This window comes from Aotus nancymaae, unplaced genomic scaffold (assembly GCF_030222135.1).
Source record: "Aotus nancymaae isolate 86718 unplaced genomic scaffold, 86718_ANA_hifiasm-v0.15.2.pri h1tg000049l, whole genome shotgun sequence".
Taxonomy (NCBI): domain Eukaryota; kingdom Metazoa; phylum Chordata; class Mammalia; order Primates; family Aotidae; genus Aotus; species Aotus nancymaae.
Genome location: NW_026988463.1, coordinates 5222483 through 5248608, shown reverse-complemented (window position 1 = coordinate 5248608; position 26126 = coordinate 5222483). Strand labels below are relative to the sequence as shown.

General features: G+C 42.0%; 1 protein-coding gene and 1 pseudogene across 1 annotated transcript in view; one reads left to right on the top strand and one right to left on the bottom strand.

Annotated features, from left to right (window-relative positions):
- RBFOX1 (RNA binding fox-1 homolog 1) overlaps positions 1 to 26126 on the bottom strand; it is a 2526943-nt gene that overhangs the window by 2452496 nt on the left and 48321 nt on the right.
- LOC105714352 (U1 small nuclear ribonucleoprotein C-like) lies at positions 25558 to 26015 on the top strand (annotated as a pseudogene).

Genomic DNA, 26126 nt, shown 5'->3' with positions numbered 1-26126 from the left:
CCCCTGCACAAATGCCCTCTCTTTGACTGCCGCCATCCATGGAAGACATAACTTGCTCCTTCTTGCCTTCTGCCACAATTGTGAGGCCTCCCCAGCCACGTGTATCTGCAAGTCCATTAGACCTCTTTTTCTTTGCAAACTCAGGTATGACTTTATCAGCAGCATGAAAATGGAGTAATACAGTCTTCTTGGAAGTCATGGGTCCCAGATTAAGTAGGCCATATTTAGATGACCCTGTTGGTTCTACAGGAAAGGACCTGGTGAACAGCATAAGCCACGTCCAGACTAATCTCCCAAAGACACTGCAATGGCACTAATGCTAGGAGTCACATCAGCGTGGGGACAGCCACATCTAGAGCTGTCTTGTCACCTGGTCCTTGCTCTCCTCATCAACTACCAAGATTTGAGACCATCCCAGGGGACTTTGGGGAGGGGGATATTAGAGGTCCTGATGATTGCAGCAAATGGAGCCATTTGCCCAGGTTCAACAGGCTGTGCATGACTTTGAGCAACGAGCATCCCTGCCCGGGCTTTAAAGTGGGGACAATGGTATTCACCTTGTAGGGTGGCTGTGAAGACAAAATCAAACACCCCACAGAAAACAGCCAGCACAGCACATGGCACAAAATGGAATTACATCTCATCACTGAGCCAGCCGTTCTCTGTGGTGTGCTTGGAAAGAAAAAGTCACTAAGCATCATTAAACAAATAAATGCCTGCTGCTCCTCAGGCAGGAGCAAGCCAAACAGAGGCACCATGTGAGAAGCAGCAAGACTGGAAATCAGATCCTGCAACCGTCAGTGTCTGCCTCTGGGCTTGACTCTGAAGACACTCTTTCGTTGTCTCCGTCCAAGGAGCTTACGAAGTTTCACACAGGTACCTCAGGCATCTGCAGCATCAGCCACCATAGAGAAGGACTATCTGTCTCTGGGGTGTCCTCAGAACTCCTAGGTGAGTCCACTGGATCCCATATCATCTGTAATTTAAGACAACTCTTCCCAATTGGGAGAAAATCCACCCTAAGTTTCAACAGCCTTGGAAGATAACTGTCTACATGTTCTCAGTTGTGCTTCAGAGACCTTCTTCCACCCCAAGAAAGCTTCACTCACAACACGTGGACTATATATGACCAGAGTGTCCCAAATATGCATTCCATGTCAGTAAAGGCTACCTGGTGATTCTTATGCAACGAAATAGCACACCGACCCTTTGTGTTATACATATGGGGTTTCATTCATGCCGCCCCTCCACATCTCCTGAGCCCCTTCTAGGTATTAGGTGCCATCCGAAGCACTGGGAAATTCAGACATTAATAGAACATGGCCTCTGCTTTTGCAAGGCTCACTATTTATTGAGGAGGGTGGATGTGCTCACAGATTATTACAGCACCGTGGCAAGGAGCAAGTGACCCTGGGTGTCTAGAGGAGGAGCAACGTCAGAGCTACTTCCCATGCACAACTGGGGTTTTCTGAAGCTGCATTTAGATTGGCAACAAGAAGAGGCCAACACATCTGTATAATTATTCCCTACTAAGACTGTAGTTTCAAATCACCAAGAAAAAGACATTATCCCATTGGAAAGTGTACAAATGACATGAACAGACATTTCTCAAAAGAAGATACACAGATGACCAACAAACATAGGAAAACACTGTCCACATCACTAACCATCAGGGAAATGCAAATTGAAACCATAAGGAGATACCACCTTACTCCTGCAAGAATGGTCATTATTAAAAAGCCAAAAGACAACAGATGTTAGCATGGATGTGGTGAAAAGGGAATGCTTATACACTGCTGGTGGGAATGTAAATTAGTATAATCTCTATGGAAAACAGTACACAGATATATTAAAGAACTAAACGTAGATCTGTCACTCAATCCAGCAATCCCACTACTGCGTACCTACCCAAAAGAGAAGTCGTTATAGCAAGAAGACACCTGCATACGTATGTTTATTGCAGCACAATTCACAACTGCAAAGATATGGAACCGACCTATGTATCCATCGACCACATAATGGATAAAGAAAATGTGAGATATATATGTGTGTATGTGTGTGTATGGGAAATATATGATATATCTGTCCATATATGTCTACACAGATATCTAGATACAGATAATATAGATAGCTATATATAGATATAGATATCCATAGACAGATCTATCTATATCTATAGATATCTATATCTATCTATACCTAGATATCTATAGACATATATAGACATATATATCACATACACAGATATAGATATAGACATAGATCTATCTATAGATATCTATATAGATATACGTCTCTATATATACATATATATGTCTGTGTATATACACACATACACACACACCATGGAATACTACTCAGCCATAAAAAATAATGAAATAATGTCTTTTGCAGCAACTTGGATGGAGCTAGAGGCCATAATTCTAAGTGAAGTAACTCAGGAATGGTAAACCAAACACCGCATGTTCTCACTTACAAGTAGGATCTAAGCTGTGGGTGCATAAAGGCATACAGAATGGTATCATGAACTCTGAAGACTCAGAAGCAGGGGAAGTGGGGGTGAGGGATAAGAAACCACATATTGGGGACAGTGTACACTACTCAGGTAATGGGCACACTACAGTCTCAGACTTCACCACTACACAATTCATCCAGGTGGCCAAAAACCACTTATACTCCAAAAGCTACTGAAATCTTTAACAATTGTAAAGAAAAGAGTGTCGTTTCTTTGAGCAAACTATACTTTTCCTTCTGAAAAATAATGTAAACCCCAGTATCTTTTCCAAAATGAAGGAAAGATAGATGATAGCCCAGCAAGAAATTAATTTCTCAGGTCTAGCAAGACCCTACTGTTTACAGACTGTGTCATCCCAGCTGAGCACCAACCCTCCTGTTCAAGTTGTTCATAAATTGGGAATTGATTCTAACCCTACAATGGCATGTGAGTGTAGCCTCTGCCCATGAATCTCTAGCCCAGCCAAAATGACCTGGACAGGTAAAATTATCACCCCCTCCCCCACAGACAGGTGAGAAAACAGAGACTCAGAAATGCTGAATACTGTGCGTAAGTTCACTATACCTGGAAAAAGTTGAAGCTGGGACTCTAATGTATCTGCCTAATTCCAAAGTCCACACCTTTTTTTGTTTGTTTTTAATAGAATCTCACTCTGGTTGCCCAGGCTGGAGTGCAGTGGCATAATCTCGGCTCACTGCGACCTCCTCCTCAAGCAATTCTCTGCCTCAGCCTCCTGAGTATCTGGAATTACAGGTGCACACCACCGTGCCCAGCTAATTTTTGGATTTTTTGTAGAGACAGGGTTTCCCCATGTTGGCCAGGCTGTTCTCAAACTCCTGGCCTCACATGATCCACCCACCTCAGCCTCCAAAGTGCCGGGATCAAAGTCCCCACTTTTTACCTCTGCACTCTGCTGCCCATGCCAGGGCATAGCAGAAAAGATTCTGGGAAGGAGGTAACATTAGAGCTGAATCTTAAGAGAAAAATAGGAACAGTACATCCATGGCTAAGCCACAAAGGTTTCCAGGCTCCCTGTCAGTTCACAGAATGCAGACAGGAACAAGCAGCTCTCTCTAAATCAAAGGACCAGGAAAAGAAGCTTTGGCCAGCTTAAATTTGAAAATGACCCAAGAAATAATCGCTGTGATACATCTAAAAATGCCAGGCAAGTAAACAAAGCCTTGGGCGGTCAGATGAACTGTTGTTTTCTGTGTCTGTGAATATCTAGACGCATATGGTATAGTTTAATAAAAATGCTTCTCCTGTGTTTCATTCCTTTATAAAATCATACTCTCTATAATCATAATTGGAAAGCACTGAATGGCATTACCAAATTGGACATTCAGAAGGGTAAGAGGGTGGGAAGGGAGTGAGGAATGAGAAATGACTTCATGGGTACGATGTAGGCTATTTAGGTGACAGTGACACTGAAAGCCCACACTTGACCTCTAGGCAACAAAGCCATGCAACAGAATGGCACTTGTACCCCCATGCCCATAAAAATTAAAAAACAATTTAAAAATAGACAGTTTCAACACTTAAAAAGTACGGCAAGGCATTATGAACCTCTGCGTAAACTTTAGGATTAATCAACCTCGGTGTTACTTACTGTGGCTTTTAAGCACTAAGCTCTACCTAGTTTTGTCTGAGAGGAGAGCTACTTCACCTATGAGAACTGTTACCTATGACTAGATATATCTAAGTGAAAAACAATACAGAGAGAAAGAGTGACAGGGGCAAGAGATAAAAAGAGACAGAGAGACTGAGAGAAACTTTTTAAACCCTAAGTAAGACTTCTGGTTTAAAGGAGACGATGACCCCAAAGTATAAACATTTATCTCCTCCTAAAACCTAATAAAATCATAGTAAAGGAATTTTAAAAGTCAGGGATCTGCAAGAATTACAAGAGAGAGATGGAGCTGTCTTGTTAAAGACAGATTTAAACACATTCATGGAGTGTGTTGCAGGAAGTTAACAGGAAGTGGGGTAGAGGAAACTCTAGCCAAGAAAACACGAGAAAGGAAAGGGATCAGCCATGGGAAAAGCTGATCCTCTTCAAGAACCCCACAGGGTCTTAAGACCTGGAACTGCCAAGCCAAGCCCAGGGGAGGTGAGAGACAAATACAGAGCTGAAAACACACTGCACTTAGCAGGGAGGTCTCAGGACAACAGTGATGCAGGTCAAATTGGAGCACTGGGAATCTGCCAGTGAGATCTCCAGAAAAAGATACAAGAGAGGAAATTCTTGACTGTATACTTAATATAAGACAAATATTGAAACATATGTAACACATAGCAAAGACAAATAGTTGAAAGTAAAAAGAAAGGCAACTATAAACTCCGGAAGAAAATAAAATGTCACCTTAGTACTATTGGCTCTGAAAAGAATAATATTCATACAGCCGAAATAATCTTACTCTGTTTATTCTACCAAATATAGTAAAAATAGCAATTTGTTGAGGTTAAAGGAAGGGGAGACATGGGATTGAGATGAGGCTAAATCTCATCTATCACAGCCAGAAATCTGAATTAACAATGACTGAAATTGACCAATTAAGAACCAGCAAGATATACATATTATCTGAGCCTTGGGGATCACCACCACTGGAGGGTTGAAACTAAGAGAATTTAAAGTTGTTGCCTCTTGGGAACGGACAAAGGCAGAAACTGAGTCTTTTTTTTTTTTTTTTTTCGAGACGGAGTCTCGCTCTGTCACCCAGGCTGGACCGTAGTGGTGCAATCTTGGCTCACTGTAACCTCCCCATCCCGGGTTCAAGTGATTCTCCTGATTCAGCCTCCTGAGTAGCTGGGATTACAGGCGTCCGTCACCATGCCCAGCTGGTTTTGTATTTTCAGTAGAGATGGGATTTTACAATGTTGGCCAGACTGGTCTCAAACTCCTCACCTCAAGTGATCCACCCACCTCGGCCTCCCAAAGTGCTGGGATTACAAGCATGGGCCACCGTCCCTGGGGGCTAATTATTTTTCATTATAAACCTCTCAGTACTGCTTTATTTTTTAATCTCAGACATGGCCATTTTAAATTACAGGTATTATGGTCAGGTACGATGGTACAAGCTTATAATTTTAGCACTTTGTGAGGCCAAGACAGGACGACTGCCTGAGACCAGGAGTTTGAGACCAGCCTGGGCCACACCATAGAACTCATGTCGACAAATAAAAAAAGTAGCTGAGCATGGTGGCACATGCCTGCAGTCATAGCTACTAAGGAGGCTGAGGTGGGAGGATTGCTTAAGCCCTAGACTTTGAGGTTGCAGTAAGGTACGATGGTGCCTGCACTCCAACCCGGGTGACAGAGTGAACCCTGTCTCTAAAAAGTAATAACAAATAAAAATAAATGAATAAATAAAATCTAAGACCCTTAGGCATATGTGTAAGGGCACATGTGTGCATAATTCCCTGTGTGTGAGATCAGGTATGTGTTAGTAACTGCATGAAAATGTCTGGAATAAAGCCCCTGACACTATGAACAGGGGTGAATGTTGCACCATCAGAAAATAGTGGCATAAGGAAGGGAAGTGGTATGGGAGGATGCATTTTCCTTCTACGTCCTTCTCTGCTGTTTAATTTTAACTTCACCATGAGCATGTGTTTCCTTTGTGATTATTTTTAAATGGAGGGAGGGAGGGGTACATGGCAGGGAGAGAATGAGGCGCCCAGAAAATACTGGGCAGGTGGGTGTGAAGCAGATTCAAGAGAAGTAAAACCGGGTCTGCACACCTGAGTGTCAGAGAAGTCTCCTGGTGTGTGCCCAGAAACAGGACTTGTCAAATGCCTCCCTAAACCATGCAAGCATGAAATGCAAGCAAAGCAATGACAGTCGTTAACCTGGGGACCCACCAACTGATATTTAATAACTGAGTAACCAACTCCATTGCCAAGCCCCAAGAACAGCCATGTTGGTGGTGGTTTTGGTTTTTGATGTTGTTGTTTTTTTTGTTTTGGGTTTTCTCCCCATGGAGAGGCTTAAGTTGAAGTGAAAATACTAATTTCATATCTGTGCACTAACCAGCCAGTCAAGATTACCAAAGTTCTGCTGAGATGCCTGTCATAGGGGAGGTGAAATAAGCCTCACCCCCAGTGGCTGCTGCTTCTAGACATGATTCTCTTTGACTTACACCAAATTATCCTCGAAATCCCTGATGATAGCAAAGAAGTGGAGGAGGATGAAGCTTGCTCGGACCCAGCAGTGATGTGATGCTTTGCCTCACGGTCCTGCAGAACACAGCAGACTGGGACTCCAGCAGACACAGGGCATAAAGTGATCCAGGTGATGCAAGGCAGGGTAGGGCAGAAAGGGCACGCTCTCTCAGAAGCAACCTTACCTTGCTCTGCAGAGCACTGCTATGCGTTTAACTCAGTCTTTCATGATAAATCTCTAATTATCAGAATTCTACAACACCCCAGTCCAGTGCAGTGGCTCATGCCTGTAATCCCAGGACTTTGGGAGGACTAGGTGGAGGTCAGGAGTTCAACCAGCTAGGCCAACATGGTGAAACCTCATCTCTACTAAAAATACAAAAGTCAGTCAGGCATGGTGGCAGGTACCTGTAATCCCAGCTACTTGGGAGGCTGAGGCAGGAAAATCACTTAAACCCAGGAGGTGGAGGTTGCAGTGAATTGAGATCATGCCACTGCACTCCAGCCTGGGTGACAAGAGTGAAACGCCGTCTCAAATAAATGAACAAATGAATGAATGAACGAATTCTAGACCTCTTCCCTCAGAAAGGGAGTATCTGGCATATTGGTAAGGGCTGTTATCCAAATCAGTGAAAGTTTTAAGTCTTCTTTACTCAACATTCTATTTATTTTTTTGGGGGGCGGGGGGACGAGGTTTTGCTATGTTTCCCAGGTTGGAGTGCAATGGCATAATTTTGGCTCACTGCAGCCTCAACCTCCTGGGCTCAAGCAATCCTCCCGTCTCAGCCTTCCAAGTAGCTGGGACTACCGGTATACTCCACCATGCCTAGTTATTTTTGTGTATGTGTGTACTTTTTGTAGAGACGGGGGTCTCACTACATTGCCCATGTTGGTCTCAAACTACTGCACTCAAGCAATCCTCCTGCCTCCAGCCTCCTGAGTAACTGGGACTGCAGGTGTGTGCCACCATGCTGAGCTAATTTTTTAATTTTTCTATGGATGGGGTCTCACTGTGTTCCCAGGCTGGTCTCAAACTTCTGGGCTATAGCAATCTTTCCACCCAGGCCTCTCGACGTGTTGGGATTACAGGCATAAGCCACCGCATCTGGCTTACTCACCATTCTGAAACTGAAGTGTAACTCCTTGTTTAAAATCCTAAATGGCTTCCCATCATCCAGAAGTGTCCATCTGCATGTGTGCCACCTTGCTTCTGCATCTGTGGGATTTCCCATTTCTTCTTCTGCAGGCTTCATTTTTCACAAGAAAATAATTTCACAAGAAATTTCTTGCAAGGGCAAGAAATATGGAGAAGTAAGATTCAACAAAATCTCACAGATCCTAACCGCAGGTTTGTGAAAGCCGCTTTGTTTTGCTAATCAATAGGGTAAAACATGGTCTTTAAAGGAGTCAAGGGAAACATCTAGAGATACAGAGTTGAAGGGAAAATAGACCCCATCATTTCCTGCCAGCCCCCCTCATCAATCATTCTCCACAGATGTAAGTGACTCCCAGGAGAGGACAGAAAGCAGGTATTTCAGGAACTCCATGGGAAGAATCTCTAGCAAGATGTTGCTGATCACAATAAAAGCCTGTGTGTGCCAGACTCAGAAGAGGAACACTTGATCTCTCTTTAATATGAGCCCCAGCTTCTGTAATTAAGTGTGGCAGGTGAAATAGGTTCCCTCACCGATTCTGAAACATGTGGTACTCAAGTTGGTCCCAGGCTGATCTGACCAAACAAGCATTCTGTAAGGCTACCTGTTCAGACTTCACACAGGGTAATCTTCATTCATCATCTGCCCCCTTGCAAAGCCCATCTGAGACACACTACATCACACAAGCTGCAGGTGGCTGAAAACCTAACTGTGAAAGGCAAAACTCCCTCAAGGCAATAAGCAAAAGACAAAGAATTGAAAAATAGGTAAAGGATATGAATAGGCAACTTTCATGAAACAAGATTCAAAATGCCAGTAATGTCATGGAGAGGTTCAAATTCACTGGGAATAGGAGAAATGCAAACGAAAACATCTCTCTATACTGTTTGGGGAAAAGAAACCACTTTATCTGGCTAACATCTACCGGTCCTCCAGGTCCCAGCTGAAATTCCTCTTCCACATAGAAATTAGTTCCTTCATAGGTCTCATCCCCAGTTATGACAGATTTATTTGTATATTTACAAGTCTAATTTCTTGTCTTCCCTGCTAGCCCATGAGCTCCACAAACAGAGCAACAATATCTGATTTATTCACTACTAATGTCCCCTATCTGAACCCAGGACTTAGAAGAGTATCTGACAATAGGAGGTGCTTAATAGGCATTTATTCAATGAATGAGTGAATGCACAAATGAACAAAGAACAGTTGACTTTCTGCAGCACTGGGATACGATTCTGTGTCCATGTTTAGATCACCAAGACAGACTCAACTCCCCTAAAGCACACAAGACAGAAGAACACAGTTGCCCCAATCAGGTTCAAAAAGTAGAGGGGAAAAGAGATGTTCCAAGCCCCACATACCTGTAATATAAATGTGGGAGGATTATAGAACACCCTTCTGCAGGACTACCGCTGGGGAGCCTCCTGATTTAATGTCCCTAAAAGGTGTAGCAGAGGATGCTACCAATGTGTAAATCCTCCCAAAACTTAAGCCTTTAAATTCTACTGCACAGGAGCTGTCAGAAAGCAATATTTTGTGAGCTACAGATTCCAATAAAACTCACTCGGAGATGATGAAGCCTTCCTTGGTAGCCTAAGGGCTGATATATGAATAATCTGCCAGCATTATGCTGTGTCACTTAAATATTCCTTTGGAGATTTGTCAGAAGAAAATTTAAGTAAAATTAAAGTTCAAATGGAAATGAAAAATTAAATTATGATCAAAGCTATAATCTCATATTGGATTTTAAAAAAAAAAAAAACATAAAGAAAAGTTCCATTTAAGATTTCCTGTTTTGTATTTATGGATCCAAACTCAGATACTCCCACTGTGCCTTGTCTGAAAGGCTGATATGCAGGGTGTGGGCCTCCCCCTTTATTTAGATGCTGAACCTAGCTCCGGGGGAAAAAAGGCATCTCAGCTTCTATGGGCAATTCAATTTTAATCATTTTTGCTTTATTGGAATTTTCATAGGAGTCCAGGTACAAGAGATTCAGAATTAATCTAAGTCATAAACAAAGCAAAAAAAAAAAAGGGACGAGGAATGGAGTGAACGATAATTGAACACCTATAAGTCCTGTTTCCTTTTTCCTAAAATGGGCACTGTGGTGGGGGAGAGAAGAAGGGACCCACACTGTTTGGAATCAAGACCCTCAACATCAGAAGCATGTCTGAAGTTTATCAAAAACACTGGCATCTGTGACTCCCACAGCCAGCTTTTCTCCAGGGTTTCAGAATGTTCCCTGCCTCCTAACAGACTGAGAGCAGCTGTGATGGAAAGAGAGGTGACAGCAAACAGAAGTCTGGAAGTCCCTAGAGAGAGACACAGCTTGACCGTGGAACTGAAATACAGACTCCAAAAGACCAGCATTTACTGCAGACTGAGCCTTGTGTGGCTTGTCTGCAAATAATCCTCTGCCCATGCAGCTCATGTGTTACAGCCTGACAGAAAATCCCAGGGAGAATAGGGATAATATCCCATGAGCCCTGTGCTATAGGGATCCATCAACACCATGATGATAATATTAATAAAACAAGTGAAGCAGCCACTCCAGTAAAGACCAGCAGCCTCTGAGTCTAAGCTTAAGGCAGCTGTATTCCTGAATCATACATAATAGAGGTCATTTTATAGCTTGAAGTTTTATTTATCAACCAAAGCAACACCCCAAAAAAGCACACACAAAATACTAGAAAAAATGTGTTAACCTAAAAGAAGGTGGTAAAAGAGAAAAGGAAGAACAAAGAACAGAGGATACAAACAAAAAATAAAAGCGAAGACAGACTTCAACCTGACCACATCCATAATTACATTAAATATAAATGGACTAAACACTCCATGTACAAGAAACAGATTGACAAATTAAACCAAAAAAAGCAAGATTAACTATATGCTATTTATAAGAAATACAATTTAAATATACAACACACACAGATTACACTAAAAAAGGTGGGAAAGACTATTCAGATATGCCATCCAAACATTAAGAGTTTGAGAGCTGGTTTGTCATGAATAATATCAGACAAAATAAACCTCAAGACAAGGAGCATTACTAGAAGTAAAAATGGTCATTTTATAATGATAAAAGGGTCAATTTATAAACAAGACAAAATAATCCTAAAAAATGTATGCTGTACCTATTAACAGAGCTTCAAAATATATAATGCAATAATTGAAAGATAAATTCATCAACAATTCTGTAAGGTTTTTAACACCCCATTCTAAGTAATTGATAAAGCAATTACTATAGTAGGCATTTATACAATTTGAATGACACAATCAACCAACTTGACCTACTTGATATTTATAGTATGACAGACCCAAAATCTATAGAATGCACATTCTTTTCAAGTGCCCATGGAACATTCATTAAGAGAGACCATATGCTGCTGCTCCATAAAGCTAGTCTCATTAAACTTACAAAATACTGAAATCAAATAGATGATTTCTCTGACAAGAGAATTTAATTAAAAATCACTAAAAATAAGTTATCTAGAAAATGACCAAATATTTAGAAATTAAATAACTCACTTCTAAATGCCCAAAGACTAAAATATGAGGGGAATTGGAAAATATTTTGAACTGTATGATAACCAAAAGACAACATATTGAAATTCATGATATGCAGATAAACTAGCCTAGATATATAGTGCATTAAATGCCTATATTAGAAAGTAAGAAAGCTATAAAATGAATGCTCTAAACCAAAACCTTACAAAGCTAAAGAAGAGCAAATGAAGCTCAAAGTAACTACAAGAAAGAAAATAAAAATGAGAGAGAAATCAATGAAATAGAAAATATATGAACAATAGAAAAACTCAACAAAATCAAAAGTTGGTTTCTTAAAATAATGAATAAAATCAATAAACACTATATTAGCTAACTATAGCTGTACAACAAATTATCCTAAAACTTAGTGACTTAAACATCTGTTATCTCACAGTTTCTACAGAGTTTCATCTGGGTGCCTACAACATGTGGTTCTTTTATAAGACCATAATCAAGATGTCAGCCCAGGCGTCAGTTATCTCAAGGATTTACTAAGGAGATGGAGCGCTGTATCCAAGCTCACTTATATAGCTGTTGGAAGTCTGCAAACATGGGCAGGGTACTGGACTGAGGACCTTAGTGGCTGCTGGCTGCAGGATTCTCTCCTAGCTGGCTTCCATTAGAACGAGCATGGAGGAGAGCAAGAAAGGACAAACAAGATGGAAGCAAGGGTCTTTCTGTAAACTGGTCTCAAAGGTAACATCCCACTGCTTTCTCCATGTTCTATTCATCAGAAGTGAGTTGCTAACTGCAGTTCACACACGAGGGGAGGAGATTACACAAGGATGTGGATATCAAGAGGCAGAGACCATTGGAAGGTATTTTAAGGACTCTCTACCAAAAATAAGCCTAAAAAGAATGATCAGGACAAAAAAGAGAAAGAGAAAAAAAAATTATCAATACCAGCAATTAGAGAGGGAACATCACTACAGCTACTAAAATAATAAAACAGACAAAATGAATGACATTTTGTTTTTCAAAAATGTCATTCATTTTGTAAATAAATTCAACAACCTAGATGAAATGAACAAAGTACCAAAACCAAAAAAAAAAAAGCAACTAGAAAATATGAAAAGTTTTACAGTTACCACATAAATTGAATTCATAAGTTAACATTTTCCCACAAGGAAATGTCCAGTCCCAGATGTCTTCACTGGCAAATTTTATCAAATCTGTATTTTTTTTTTTTTAGATGGAGTTTTGATTTTGTTGCCCAGGCTGGAGTGCAGTGGGGTGATCTCGGCTCACCACAACCTCCACCTCCCGGGTTCAAGCAATTCTCCTGCCTCAGCCTCCCAAGTAGTTGAATTACAGGCATGCGCCACCGTGCCTGGATAATATTTTTGTATTTTTAGTAGAAAGAGAGTTTCTACATGTTGGTCAGTCTGGTCTCGAACTCCCGACCTCAGGTCATCTGCCCACCTTGGCCTCCCAAAGTGCTAGGATTACAGGTGTGAGTCACCATGCCTGGCCCAAATCCTTAAAAACTAAATAATAAGGCTGAGCACGGTGGCTCATGCCTGTAATCCCAGCACTTTGGGAGGCCAAGGTGGGTGGATCACGAGGTCAAGAATTCAAGACCAGCCTGGCCAAGATGGTGAAACCCCATGTCTTCTAAAAAGACAAAAATTAGCTGGACGTGTGACAAGCACCTGTAATGCCAGCTGCTCAGGAGGCTGACACAGAGAATTGCTTGAACCCAGGAGGCAGAGGTTGCAGTGAGCCAAAATCCTGCCACTGCACTCCAGACTGGGCCACAGAGTAAGACTCCACCTCAAAATAAATAAATAAATAAAACAAATATTACTTAAATTATTTCAGAAAATAGTAGAGATGAGGCCACTTTCTTTTTTATTATTCCAATAGGTTTTTGGGGAACAGGTGGTGTTTGGTTACATGAGTAAGTTCATCAGTGCTGATTTCTGAGATTTCAGTGCACACATCACCCAAGCAGTGTACACTTTCTCCAGTGTGTACTCTTTTATCCCTCACCCCTCCCACCCTTCCCCCGAGTCCCCAAATCCATTGTATCATTGTTATGGCCTTTGTCCTAAGATGAGGATACTTTCAACCCATTTTTAAGACCAGCATATATGCATGCAAAATATATATATATATATATGCGTGTGTGTGTGTGTGTATCTCCTTCATGAAAGTTCATGCAAAAATCTTTAACAAAATACTTGCAAGTGAAATCCAGCAATCTATTAAAAAGATAATACAATATGACCAAATGAGATTTATCTGAGGAATGTGAGATTGGTTCATCATTCCAAAAAGTAGTTAGAGTAATTTAACATACTAAGAGGAAAAAAGGAAAAAAAAAACTTACAATTTTCTCAATACATGCAAAAAAAAAGCATTTGACGGCCGGGCGCGGTGGCTCACGCCTGTAATCCTAGCACTTTGGGAGGCCGAGGCGGGTGGATCACGAGGTCAAGAGATTGAGACCATCCTGGTCAACAAGGTGAAACCCCGTCTCTACTAAAAATACAAAAATTAGCTGGGCATGGTGGTGCGCGCCTGTAGTCCCAGCTACTCGGGAGGCTGAGGTAGGAGAATTGCTTGAACCCAGGAGGTGGAGGTTGCGATGAGCCGAGATTGCGCCATTGCACTCCAGCCTGGGTAACAAGAGTGAAACTCCGACTCAAAAAAAAAAAAAAAGCATTTGACAAAATTTAACACTTATTCATGACTTTTATAAAAACTCTCAGGAAACTAGGAATAAAGAGAAACTTCCTCAATGTGATAAAGTGCATCTATTTAAAGAAAACCTATAATTAACATCATATTTAGCAGTAAAACAATGGATGTTTTTTCCCTTAAGATCAGGAATAAGGCAAGAATATTCATTATCCTCATGTGTATCCACAATTTTACTAGAATTCATAGTTAGTTCAATAGGGAAAAAAATTTAAAACACACATAAAAATTACAAGAAAAAGAAGAAAAACTATCATTATTTGCAAATGACATGATTGTATACATTAGAAACTCCCAAGAAATCCACAAAAAGCTCACCAAGTTAACTTAGAAATATTTCTAGATACAGAGTCAATATATAAAAATCAATGACTGAAATGGCCATAATCAAAAATAATGGCAAGGGCAGATGTTGGCGAGGATGTGAAACAAGTGGGACTTTCATACGTGGCTGGTAAAATGGTAAAACCACTTTGGGACTTTTATAGGTAGCTGGTGAGAATGGTGAAACCACTTTGGAAAACTTTACCAGTTTCTCATAAACACACATCTACCCTATGACTCAGCAATTCTACTCCTGAGAATTTACCTAAAAGAATGAGAATATGTTCACACAAAGTTTGGTAAATATTTATTCATAGAAGTTTTATTCATAACAAGCAAAAACTGGAAACAAATGCCTAATGACTGATAGATAAATGAATTGTGAACTATGCATTCACTGAACTGCTACTTACCCACTAAATGTCAAAAAAGAAAAAGAGCCACTGATATGCACAATATGGATTGATTTCTAAAACATCTTTTTGAGCAACAGCAACAACTAAAAAGCCAGGCACAAAGGAGTGCATACTATGATCCCAGGACCTCGCTAATTTAATTCACAGTGATGGAAATTGTTAGAACAGTGATTGCCCCTGGAAGGCTACAGGGTTGTGTGACAGGGCTATGAAAGAATTTTCCAGGGCCAAAGAAACATTCTAAATTTTGTTTGGCATGATGGTTGTGTGACTGTATGCAAGTCAAAACTCCTCAAATTGAATGCTTGAGATCTGTGCATTTTAACATATATATTTTTTAAATCACATAGAACACACAACTCCAGCTATCACAAACTCAGTCCTGTCTGTGCTCTGCAAAATACTGAATTTCTCAACATTCTCATTATCGTTTTCATTGGTGTTTTTTTTCTGCCTCTTTTCCTTTGTTTGTCCCAACAAGCCAACCTCTAGCTTACCAGGCAGTCTTCATGAATGTTTCCAGCCAAGTTGTGAAGAACCAAACTCTGCATAGCAGAGAAATAATGAAATGAAATGAAATGAAATGAAATGACATGAAAAGAGGAGGATGGAGGAAGGGACGGAGGGAGGGAAGGTTTATTTTGGAGTGCTCTAGAAATCAAAACGCCATCATTCTGAGACTTATTCACCCCAACACTCTTCCAAGATTTAATCTTACTATTAATTCAAAATTAAAAACAGTCTCTTGTTACACTACTCACTACAGAAGTTACAAACCAGCTGCCTACAATGTACTTCGTTTAAACCACAAGGTATTTTTTATTTGATCTAACATGTAATAATTAGAAAATTTCACATAAAAATCCAAACTTCCTAATTTTCTTAAACCATCAGTAGATCTAGCAACCATCAATGGGTGCTTAAATGTGGCTGCCTTTTGTTCAAAGGGAAGCTGATCACGTCTTTTATTTAAATACATTTGTTTCCAGAGGATTCACTGTTTACTGCTATGACTGCAAACAGTTTGTTAACTCAATGGAAAAATAACCTTGTATTTAATTCTAGCTGGACACCTTAGTCTACAAAAGTATCTGGGCAACACCTGACTTTCTATGTTTAAAAGGGAGAACACAATGTGTTAAAGACATTAATACCTAACAGACTTTGTTTCTGGCCTATTCATACAGATCAAAGAGAATCTAAAAGGGAATAAGTGTATCACAGTGTGATTAAATATTTAATACCAAATCTGTGTAGCGCCTACAATCAGCTATTGGTCCACCTAAAACCTTACATGCAACCAGTAATTTGTCGTAAATTGAGACACAGTGGCCTCAAGTCTAAACTCCTTCACTGAAGAAACAATCTGTGGGATGGGAGATTGCAAACCATACATCGGACAAAGTTAGAATACATATAAGGAACTCCAAAATATATAGGGAACTCAAACAACTCAATGGTAAGAAAATAACTCAAGAAATGGGCAATTGATCTGAGTAGACATTTCCCAAAAGAAGGCATACAAATGACCAACAGGTATATGAAAAATGTTTAAAATCACTAATTAGCAAGGAAATGTTAATTAAAGCCACAATAATATATCACCTGACACCTATCAGAATTACTATGATAAAGAAGATAAATGATAGCAAGTGTTGGTGAGGATGCAAGAGAATGCTTGCATGCTGTCTTGGGAATGTAAACTGGTACAGCCATTATGGAAAACACTACAGAGTTCCCTCAAAAAATTAACAGCAGAAATACCAGCAGGGCACGGTGGCTCATGTCTGTAATCCCAGCACTATGGGAGGCTAAAGCGGGTGGATCTTGAGGTCAAGAGATCAAGACCATCCTGGCCAACACAGTGAAACACCCGTCTCTACTCTATTAAAAACACAAAAATTAGCCAGGCGTGGTGGTGCGTGCCTGTAGTCCCAGCTACTGGGGAGGGTGAGGCAGGAGGATGGCTTGAACCCAGGAGGTGGAGGTTGCAGTGAACTGAGATCACGCCACTGCACTCCAGCCAGGTGACAGACAGAGATTGTGTCTCTAAAAAAAAAAAAAAAAAGAACTACCATATGATCCAGCAATCATATATCTGGGCATATATCCAAAGGAACTGAAGTCAGTCTGTTGAAGAGATATCTACACTCCCAGGTTCACTGCAGCACTATTCACAATAGACAATACATAGAAGCAACCTACATGTCCATCATGGATGAATGGATAGGGAATATATACACAATGGAATACTATTTGGCCTTTAAATAGAAGAAAATCCTGTCATTTGCAACAACACAGATGAACCTGGACGACATTACGAAAAGCAAACTAAGCCAAGCTCAGAAAGACAAATAACGACATGGTCTCAAATATATGTGGAATCCAAAAAGCTGAACTCAGAGATATTAAAAAAAAAAAAAATAGAATGGTGGTTGCCAGGAGCAGTGGGAGGGGAAAGGACGTTGGTCAAAGAATATAAAATGTCAGATAGGAGGAATATGTTCAAGAGTTCTATTGTTAAAAAATATTAATTAATTAATTAATTAATTAAAAGGTAAATTCCAGGTGGGTGTGGTGGTTCATGCCTGTAATCCCAGCACTTTGGGAGGCTGAGGCAGGCAGACCACGAGGTCAGCAGTTTGAGACCAGCCTTACCAACATGGTAAAACCCCAACTCCACTAAAAATATAAAAATTAGCCGGCCGTGGTCATGCACACCTGTAATCCCAGCTACTCAGGAGGCTGAGGCAGGAGAATCGCTTGAACCCATGAGGCAGAGGTTGCAGTGAGCCAAGATCATGCCACTGCACTCCAGCCTGGGCGACAGAGTGAGACTCTGTCTCAAAAAAAAGAAAAAGATAAATTCCTCCATTGAACTGCGAGCTCAGTGAGAACCAAGGATTTGTCTTGCTGACGTTTCCAGATTCCTGGAACCATGCACAGTATCTAGCCCAGAGCATTCACATATTTTTCAATTAAATAGATTCAATAGGTTCTGAGTACATAAACATTTCCCAAGTGGGAAATTGGAATATAGACTCACAACACAGGATGGGAAACTGTCTCCTGCTGTTCTAGCAAAGAATCCTAAATGAGGAAAAGACCAAGTCATGAGAGGCCACCAGAAACATAGTCCCTCAAAGATGCATCCAACATGGATGGAGATGTTGCTTTTTATAAAATGCTACACCCAATCTGAACACCCAGATAGTTTAGTGCATGCTTCAGACAAGTCAGATTGGAAAAAAGATTCAGGGCTCAAGATTATATTTCGAAGGTTGGATGAAGAAGACATCTGTGAGAACACAGGAGAAGCTCAGGAAAAACCTGGGGCAATGGAGGAAGATGCCTTTCACAGGCAGGAGACCAATGACCAGTGTCGGCCTGACGATATTAGCAATGGTAGTAATAATAAGTAACAATGAAGTTAATATTTATGAAGTCCTCACTCTCTGATAAGGGGTATTCATGCATCCTCTCATTTCATACGCATTATAGTCTTGGAGGTAAAAAGCATAATCATCCCCATTCTATGTAGAGAAAACTATGACACCCAGATGTCCCCCATCCTCGTACTGACATCCTTGTATAACCCCCTCCCTGTGAATGTTGGTGGGACCTATAACTTTCTTATAATCAAGAGAATATGGCAGAGGTGATGGGATGTATGTGATTATGTTAGGATGAGAAGTTGTCTTACTAGGAGGTTGTCTGGCTTGCTGGTTTTGAAGATGCAAGCTGCTATGTCATGAGTGGCCAGGTGGAGGGGCCCATGTGGCAAGAAGCTGAGGGCAGCAAGAATCTGAGACCCTAAGTGCAGCAGCCTGCAAGGAACTGAATACTGCCAATAGCCAGATGAGCCTGGAAGCCAACCCATCACCAGTCAAGTCTCCAGATGAGAACCAAGCCCTGGCTGACAGATGGCTGCAGTCCTGCACTGAACCCAGCTAAGTTACGCCTGGATTCCTGACCCACACAAACCATCAGGGATAAATGTATGCTGTCTCAAGCCACAAAGTTTATAGTAATTTTGTGGCACAGCAACAGATAACTAATACAAAAACTGTCTTAGGTCATTTACATTACTAAAGGAAATTTAGAACTTGGATTTGAACTCTGACTTCAGAGTTGTGGTCTCAGTCTCCCCAGGGAGACCTGTCCTCGGAGACAGTTTTGCCAGGCTGTGATGACTGTTCTCCTCCTACCCAGAAGCTTTCAATATGCATGTTAAGCATGTGACCCCAGCTACATATACCAAATATATTTCTGACAAGTGGCAGAACATCGTGAGCTTTCTTGTTTTACTGAGCGCTACAGAAAGGAAGGACCATCTCTGCCTTTTTTTTTTTTTTTTTTTTGAGACAGTCTCACTCTGCCACCAAGGCTGGAGTGCAATGGTGCAATCTCAGCTCACTGCAGCCTCAGCCTCCCCAGTAGCTGGGATCAAAGCACGCGTCAACACACCTAGCTACTTTCATATTTTTGGTAGAGACAGGATTTTGTCATGTAGGCCAGGCAGGTCTTGAACTCCCAGCTTCAAGTGATTCACCTGTCTCGGCCTTCCAAAGTGCTGGGCTTACAGGCACGAGCCACTGCACCCGGACTGTCTTTTTCATGGTATGTCCACATGCAACGGCCCAGTGGTCAGCACACAAAAGGGTCTCAATGTGAAATGAAAGGGCAAACACAGGGGAAACCTAAGAGTGTTCAGAAACAGTTCTCAGTCACTGACTGTTTAATATGTACAGTCCCGGGTGCCACCCACAAGACTCTGACTTTGTAGCTCAGAGCTGGACACAGGGAGCCACCTGGTTAAGAGGGATCCCAGTGCATTTTGAGACAGCTGGTCATCAGACTGCACTGTAAAAATTACCCCCCCAAAGATGTGAAGGGAAACAGAAAGGCATGGGCATGCTAGAGACTAGAACAGAACACAAGTAAAATATGAACGAGTTCATTCCAGAAGGAGATTCTCAACCACAGCTGCACATCAGAATCAGCTGTGGAGATTTTAAAACCCCCGTGCCCAGGCTCTGCATCCCTGATCAATTACTGCAGAATCCCTTGGGGATGCAACATGGGCATCAGTATTTTCTGTTTTGTTTTTGTTTCATTTAAGATGGAGTCTTGCTCTGTCGCCCAGGATGGAATGCAGTGGCACGATCTGTACTCACTGCAACCTCTGCCTCCCGGGTTCAAGCCATTCTGCTGCCTCAGCCTCTGGAGTAGCTGGGATTATAGGTGTGCACCACCATGTTCAGCTAATTTTGTGTTGTTTTTTTTTTTTTCTTGAGATGGAGTTTCGCTCTTGTTACCCAGGCTGGAGTGCAATGGCACGATCTTGGCTCACCGCAACCTCCGCCTCCTGGGTTCAGGCAATTCTCCTGCCTCAGTCTCCTGAGCAGCTGGGATTACAGGCACGCGCCACCATGCACAGCTAATTTTTTGTGTTTTTAGTAGAGACAGGGACAGGGTTTTGCCATGTTGGCCAGGCAGGTCTCAAACTCCTGGCCTCAGGTGACCCACCCACCTCAGCCACCCAAAGTGCTGCAATTACAGGTATGAGCCATTGCACCTGGCAGTATATTTTTAATGAGGCAAAATTCACATAACTTATAAGACCCTGTGTGAAAAGATACACTTCAGTGTCATTAAATACATTCAAAATGTTAAGCAACCATCACCTCTGTCTAGTTCCAATACATTTTCATTAACCTCTTAAAAAAAAAAAAAAAAAACCTGGACCCATCAAGCAACTCTCCATCCCCTCCCCTTTCCCCCAGCTCCTGGCAACCACTTACCTGCTTTCTGCCTCTATAAATTTGCCTGTTCTGGACACTTCACATAAATGGAATCACATAATACATATAATGATGAAAAGGTAGCAACAACCAAAATGGCCATTTGATTGATGAATGAATAAACAAAACGTGCTGTATCCATGTAATGGAAATTCTGGTGTGTACTACAGTGTGGATGGACCTTGAAAATGTCATGCTAAGTGAGACAGAGCCTTGGTATTGCCTCATCTCCCCAGGAAATTCCAAGGTGCGGCCAAGGTTGAGACCCACTGACAAGCAGTGGTTATGGTTGGACGTGGATAAAATAAGGTAGCCAGGGGTAGGAGGGACGTCTCATTGAAGATGACTATTTGTGGATGCCGAGCAGGGGTGGGGATGAGGTGTAATAACAGCAACCCCAATCTCAACATAGTGTGACCAATTTTATCTTCAGCCAGCTGATATGTGGCATGGGGTTTGGACAGGAGCTAGAAAATCCAAATGAGAGGTCATTTAGAAAATATTACTGATATTTTATTTTCCCTTGATGTATAAAGAGACCAACCATAGGATCACAACTTGATCTCAGTCATGGGCCCAACTTGACTTTACAAATTCTTGTATTTTTAATTTTTTTGAGACAGAGTCTTACTCTGTCACCTAGGCTAGAGTGCAGTGGTGTGATCTTGGCTCAGTGCAACCCCTGCCTCCCAGGTTCAAGCAATACTCCTGCCTCAGCCTCCCAAGTGACTAGGATTGCAGGCACACACCACCATGCCTGGCTAATCTTTGTATTTTTAGTAGAAACGGGGTCTCATCATGTTGCCCAGGCTGGTCTTGAACTCCTGGCCTCAAGTGATCCCTCAACCTCAGCCTCACAAAATGCTGGGATTACACATGTGAGTCGCTCTGCCCAGCCTCCAAATTTTATTTGAAGTTTGACTTCCCACCTCCAGAAAATTCAAAGCTTTGCCCAAGTCACAGTGGGACACCCCAGAGTTAATTTGAGAGAAATGTGCTTTTAAAAACAACTCTGATATGAATACCAAACTAGACTTTGACTTCTCCTTCCACTGCCTTCCCCCCACCCAATCAGGGGAGTGATGCTGGCATGTGAGCGTCTATTTGCATTGAGTTTTAATGGAAAGTAGAGTTGCATCACAAATCGTAACCCATACTGGAACTGTGGATTAAAAGCATGGCTGAGTGTTGGTACAGGCTTTCCACAGCAGTATTAAAACTGAGAAAATCAGCAATGAAGCTCCCAGCCACATTTCTGCCAACTGATTTGGGGGAAAGCAAGAGGGTCTCCTCAACCTTTCCTTCACTACACAAAGTGGGTTTGGCTGAAAATACCAAATGTGCTTGTTGCTGGGATCTTTCAAATGAAAGCAAGCTGGGAGTCAAACTCCAGAGCCACAGGCCAGAAATGGGTTTAGACCAAACCATTATAGTAACACTGGTGCACATCTATACAGTTTTACCTCCCTCACAGCAATCCAGATTAATTTAACATGCTTTCTTAATGGCATTCTGCATTTCTCATGAAAGCAAATGAATGCCCATCTCTCTGTGATAAATTAGGGCAAAAAAATTCATATGTTTAGGATATAGAGAAGGAGGAGTTGTTGGCTGTAAGAAAAAGAAAAAAGTACTGCAAATGGCCCTTCCAAGTCTAGACATCCTCATCACACACACAAACACCCCTCTTCACAAATGGACCTCAAGTCACCTCAGGCTGGAGGTCCCACTTGGCAGTATATAATTTGTTCTCGTTCTTTCTCGCCATCCCTCCGGCCCACCCAGCTCACATTTTGTGACCAAGCAACATGGGTTTTACCTCCCAAATCTTTCTCAAATCCATTCACTCTTCAGCCACTCTCCTGACACCACCATAAACCAAGCCACCATCACCTCCAGCTGTTTCACTGCAAATGCTTCCTAACTGGCCTCTCCTTTTTCCCCTGGCCCTGTTACAATCTGCACTCCTCACAGAGACCAAAGCAATCATTTCAGAAGGTGCATCCAAACAGACCATTCACTTTCAATGGCTCCCACTGCTCTGTGGGTTAACAATGATAAAAGCTCACCTTTACTGAGCACACGCTGTATCTCAGTTCATCCCTACATCAGCCCCTTATTTCACTAGCAGGGAAGCTGGGATGCAGAGTAGTTAAGTGAGATGCCCAAGGTGGGACTACTCATGTGACGTTCCAACAATCTAATGTGAGACCCCACACGACCAGCCCCACTCTTTCTCCAGCCTCATTGTATAATTCTCTCGCTTGCCCTGCAGTTTCCAGCCACACGAACCTCTAGAAAGTTTCTTAAATCTGGCTGGGCACAGTGACTCACACCAGTAATCCCAGCACCTTGGGAGGCTGAGGTGGGTGGATCATCTGAGGTCAGGAGTTCGAGACCAGCCTGGCCAACATGGTGAAACCCTGTCAGTACTAAATATCCAAAAATTAGCCAGCTATAGTGACAGGCACCTGTAAGCACAGCTACCTACTCGGAAGGCTCAGACAGGAAAATCTCTTGATCCTGGGAGGCAGAGGTTGCAGTGAGCTGAGATCACAATACTGCACTCCAGCCTGGGTGACAAAAGCGAAACTCCATATCCAAAAAAAAAATCCCTTAAATCAGCTCTATGCCTTTCAACTTCAGGGATTTCACTATGCTGTTCCTCACCCTGAAATGCTGTTCCTCATTTCTCTAGCTGGTTAACTCATCTCACCCTCCAGGCCTCTCCTTAAGTGTCATCTCTTCAAGGAAGATTTTACTTTTTTACTACAACAATTAAATATAAATTATATTTAATAAATTATACATATTAAAATATAATTCAGGTACCGTATGATTTTCCCATTTAAAGTAAACACGTCAGTGGTTTTAGTGTATTCACAGAGCTGGGCAACCACCATCATGATAAATTTTAAGACATTTTCATCACCCCGAAAAGAAACACTGTATCCATTAACAGTTACCTGCCATTTCCTCCTCCTACTAAACCCTAGCAATCTTTTTTTTTTTTTTTTTTTGAGACAGAGTCTCTGTCACCCAGGCTGGAGTACAGGGGCACAATCTCGGGTCACTGCAACCTCCACCTCCTGGGTTCAAGCAGTTCTCATGCCTCAGCCTCCCAAGTAGCTGGGACTACAGATGTGTGCCACCACGCCCAGTTAACTTTTGTATTTTTAGTAGAGACGGGGTTTTTGTCTTTACAGATTTGCCTGTTCTGAACATTTCATATAAATGGAATCCTATGATATGTGACCTTTTGTGACTGGTTTCTTCCACTAAGTATAATATTCTCAAGGTTCATCCATGTTGTAGCATGGGTTAGTACTTCATTCCTTTTGATGACTGAAAACTATTCCATTGCATCGTCAAACCATGTCCCATTTATCTACTCATCAGCAAACAAACATCTGTGTTGTTTTCACTCTGGCACTGTTATAAATAATGCTGCTATGAGCATTTGTGTACAAGTTTCTGTGCGGACATATATTTTCATTTCTTTCATAAAATGGAGTGGAAGTGTTGCATCATGTAACTCCATGTTTAACCTTTTGAGGAATTGCCAGACTGTGTAAGGAAGCCTTTCCTCACCGTGTGAGACTGAGCTTCCTCTCCTCACTCATACGTCCTCTTCACGCCCTTTGCTTCTCTTTCAGAGCAACTGACATTGACCTGGCTCACCCTCAACTTAATGCTCATAACCCCTCTAGACACTCAGTGGCCACACTAAATATGATGAAATACGATGCAAGCCACAGTTACTTTTGCATTTTGTAGTAACCATGTTTTAAAAAGTAAAACAAAAGAGGTGAAGGTAACTGGAATAATGTCACATATTGATACAAATCTATCCAAAATACCATGTCGACATGTTTAAAATACTTTTAATATTAACAAGATACTTTGCATTCTTTTTTATATTAAGTCCTCACAATCTAAGGTGTATTTGACACTTCCCGCACATCTCAGTTTGTGCTCACCACGTTTCAAGTGTTCAGTTGCCACACTTGGCCATTGCTGCCTTACTGGACAGTACAGGACTGAACTGTCCACTCCCTGAGGGCAGGAACCATGCCTGCTTTTGCTGATTACCGTAGTCTCAGCCCCAATACAGTGTCTAGGATGCAAGAGGCATCCCATGAATATTTGCTGAAACTAAATAAATGAAGTCGCTGAAACCTCCATGTCTCCAAAAATAGTTTCAAAAATTCACTGCTCATCTGGGCACACTAACCCTAACCCTAACTCTAATCCCAGCACTTTAGGAGGTCAAGGCAGAAGGATAGCTTAAAGCTACGAGTTCAAGATCAGCTTGAACAATATAAAGAGATCCTGTCTCTACCAAAAATAATAATAATAATAAATTAGCTGGGTATGTTGGCACATGTCTGTAGTCCTATCCATGGGAGGCTGAGATGGGAGGATCACTGAGCCCAGGAGTTCAAGGTTACAGAGAACTATGATAGCACCACTCGATGCCAGCCTGGGTGACATGGTGAGACCCTGTCTCAAAAAAAAAAAAAAATCAGCATTCACATATATTCACCTACTCTTTTTCAGCAACTTAAATTTGTTAAGAAAAGGAAAGAGGCCAGGTGCAGTGGCTCACGCCTGTAATCCCAACACTATGGGAGGCCAAGGCTGGTGGATCACGAGGTCAGGACTTCAAGACCAGCCTGGCCAACATGGTAAAACTCCATCTCTACTAAAAAAAAATACAAAAGTTAGCTGGGAGTGGTGGCGGGTGCCTGTAATCCCAGCTACTTGGGAGGCTGAGGCAGGAGAATCATTTAAACCCAGAAAGCTAAGGTTGCACTGAGCCGAGGTCACACCACTGTATTCCAGCCTGGGCAGAGGCTCTGTCTCCAAGAAAAAAAAAAACGGAAATAAAACAAGGAAGAGAAATAGCTCTAACCTACGCACAGCCTGCAACATGCCCCAGTTTTATTGTGACCACTGCAGTGCATACCTCTCCCATGACTCTCCGTCTGTGAGACAGGCACACTGCAGCAGTAGGAAACACAAAGAGAATGTGAAAGACGACGGATGAGAGAGCGGGCTCAGACCCTGACTGACGAAACAACGGCTGCATTGCAACAAGGAAAGATACCTCCTACTCCACCCTCTGTTCCTCCTTCTGCAGAGGTGATGACACCACCTTCCCCCAGTATTCCAGGTCCTCCTCGCCCTGGTATGATGCAGGCACCCCATATCGGGGGCCCTCCCATGATGCCAGCGATGGACCCTCCACCTCCTGGGATGATACCAGTGGGACCTACTCCTGGAATGCAGCCACCCATAGAAGGCCACCTGTCAATCATGCTTGGATGCCCAGTGATGAGACCTCCTGCCCATCCCATGATGGTGCCCATTCAGCCTGGAATGACTTGACAAGACAGATAAGGATACAGGGGAGGCCCCATTGATCTAATAGTTTTATATTACCTGTTCTGCTTCACCAAGAGATCATGATGCTGTGATGCTAGTTTTCTTAACAGCCTA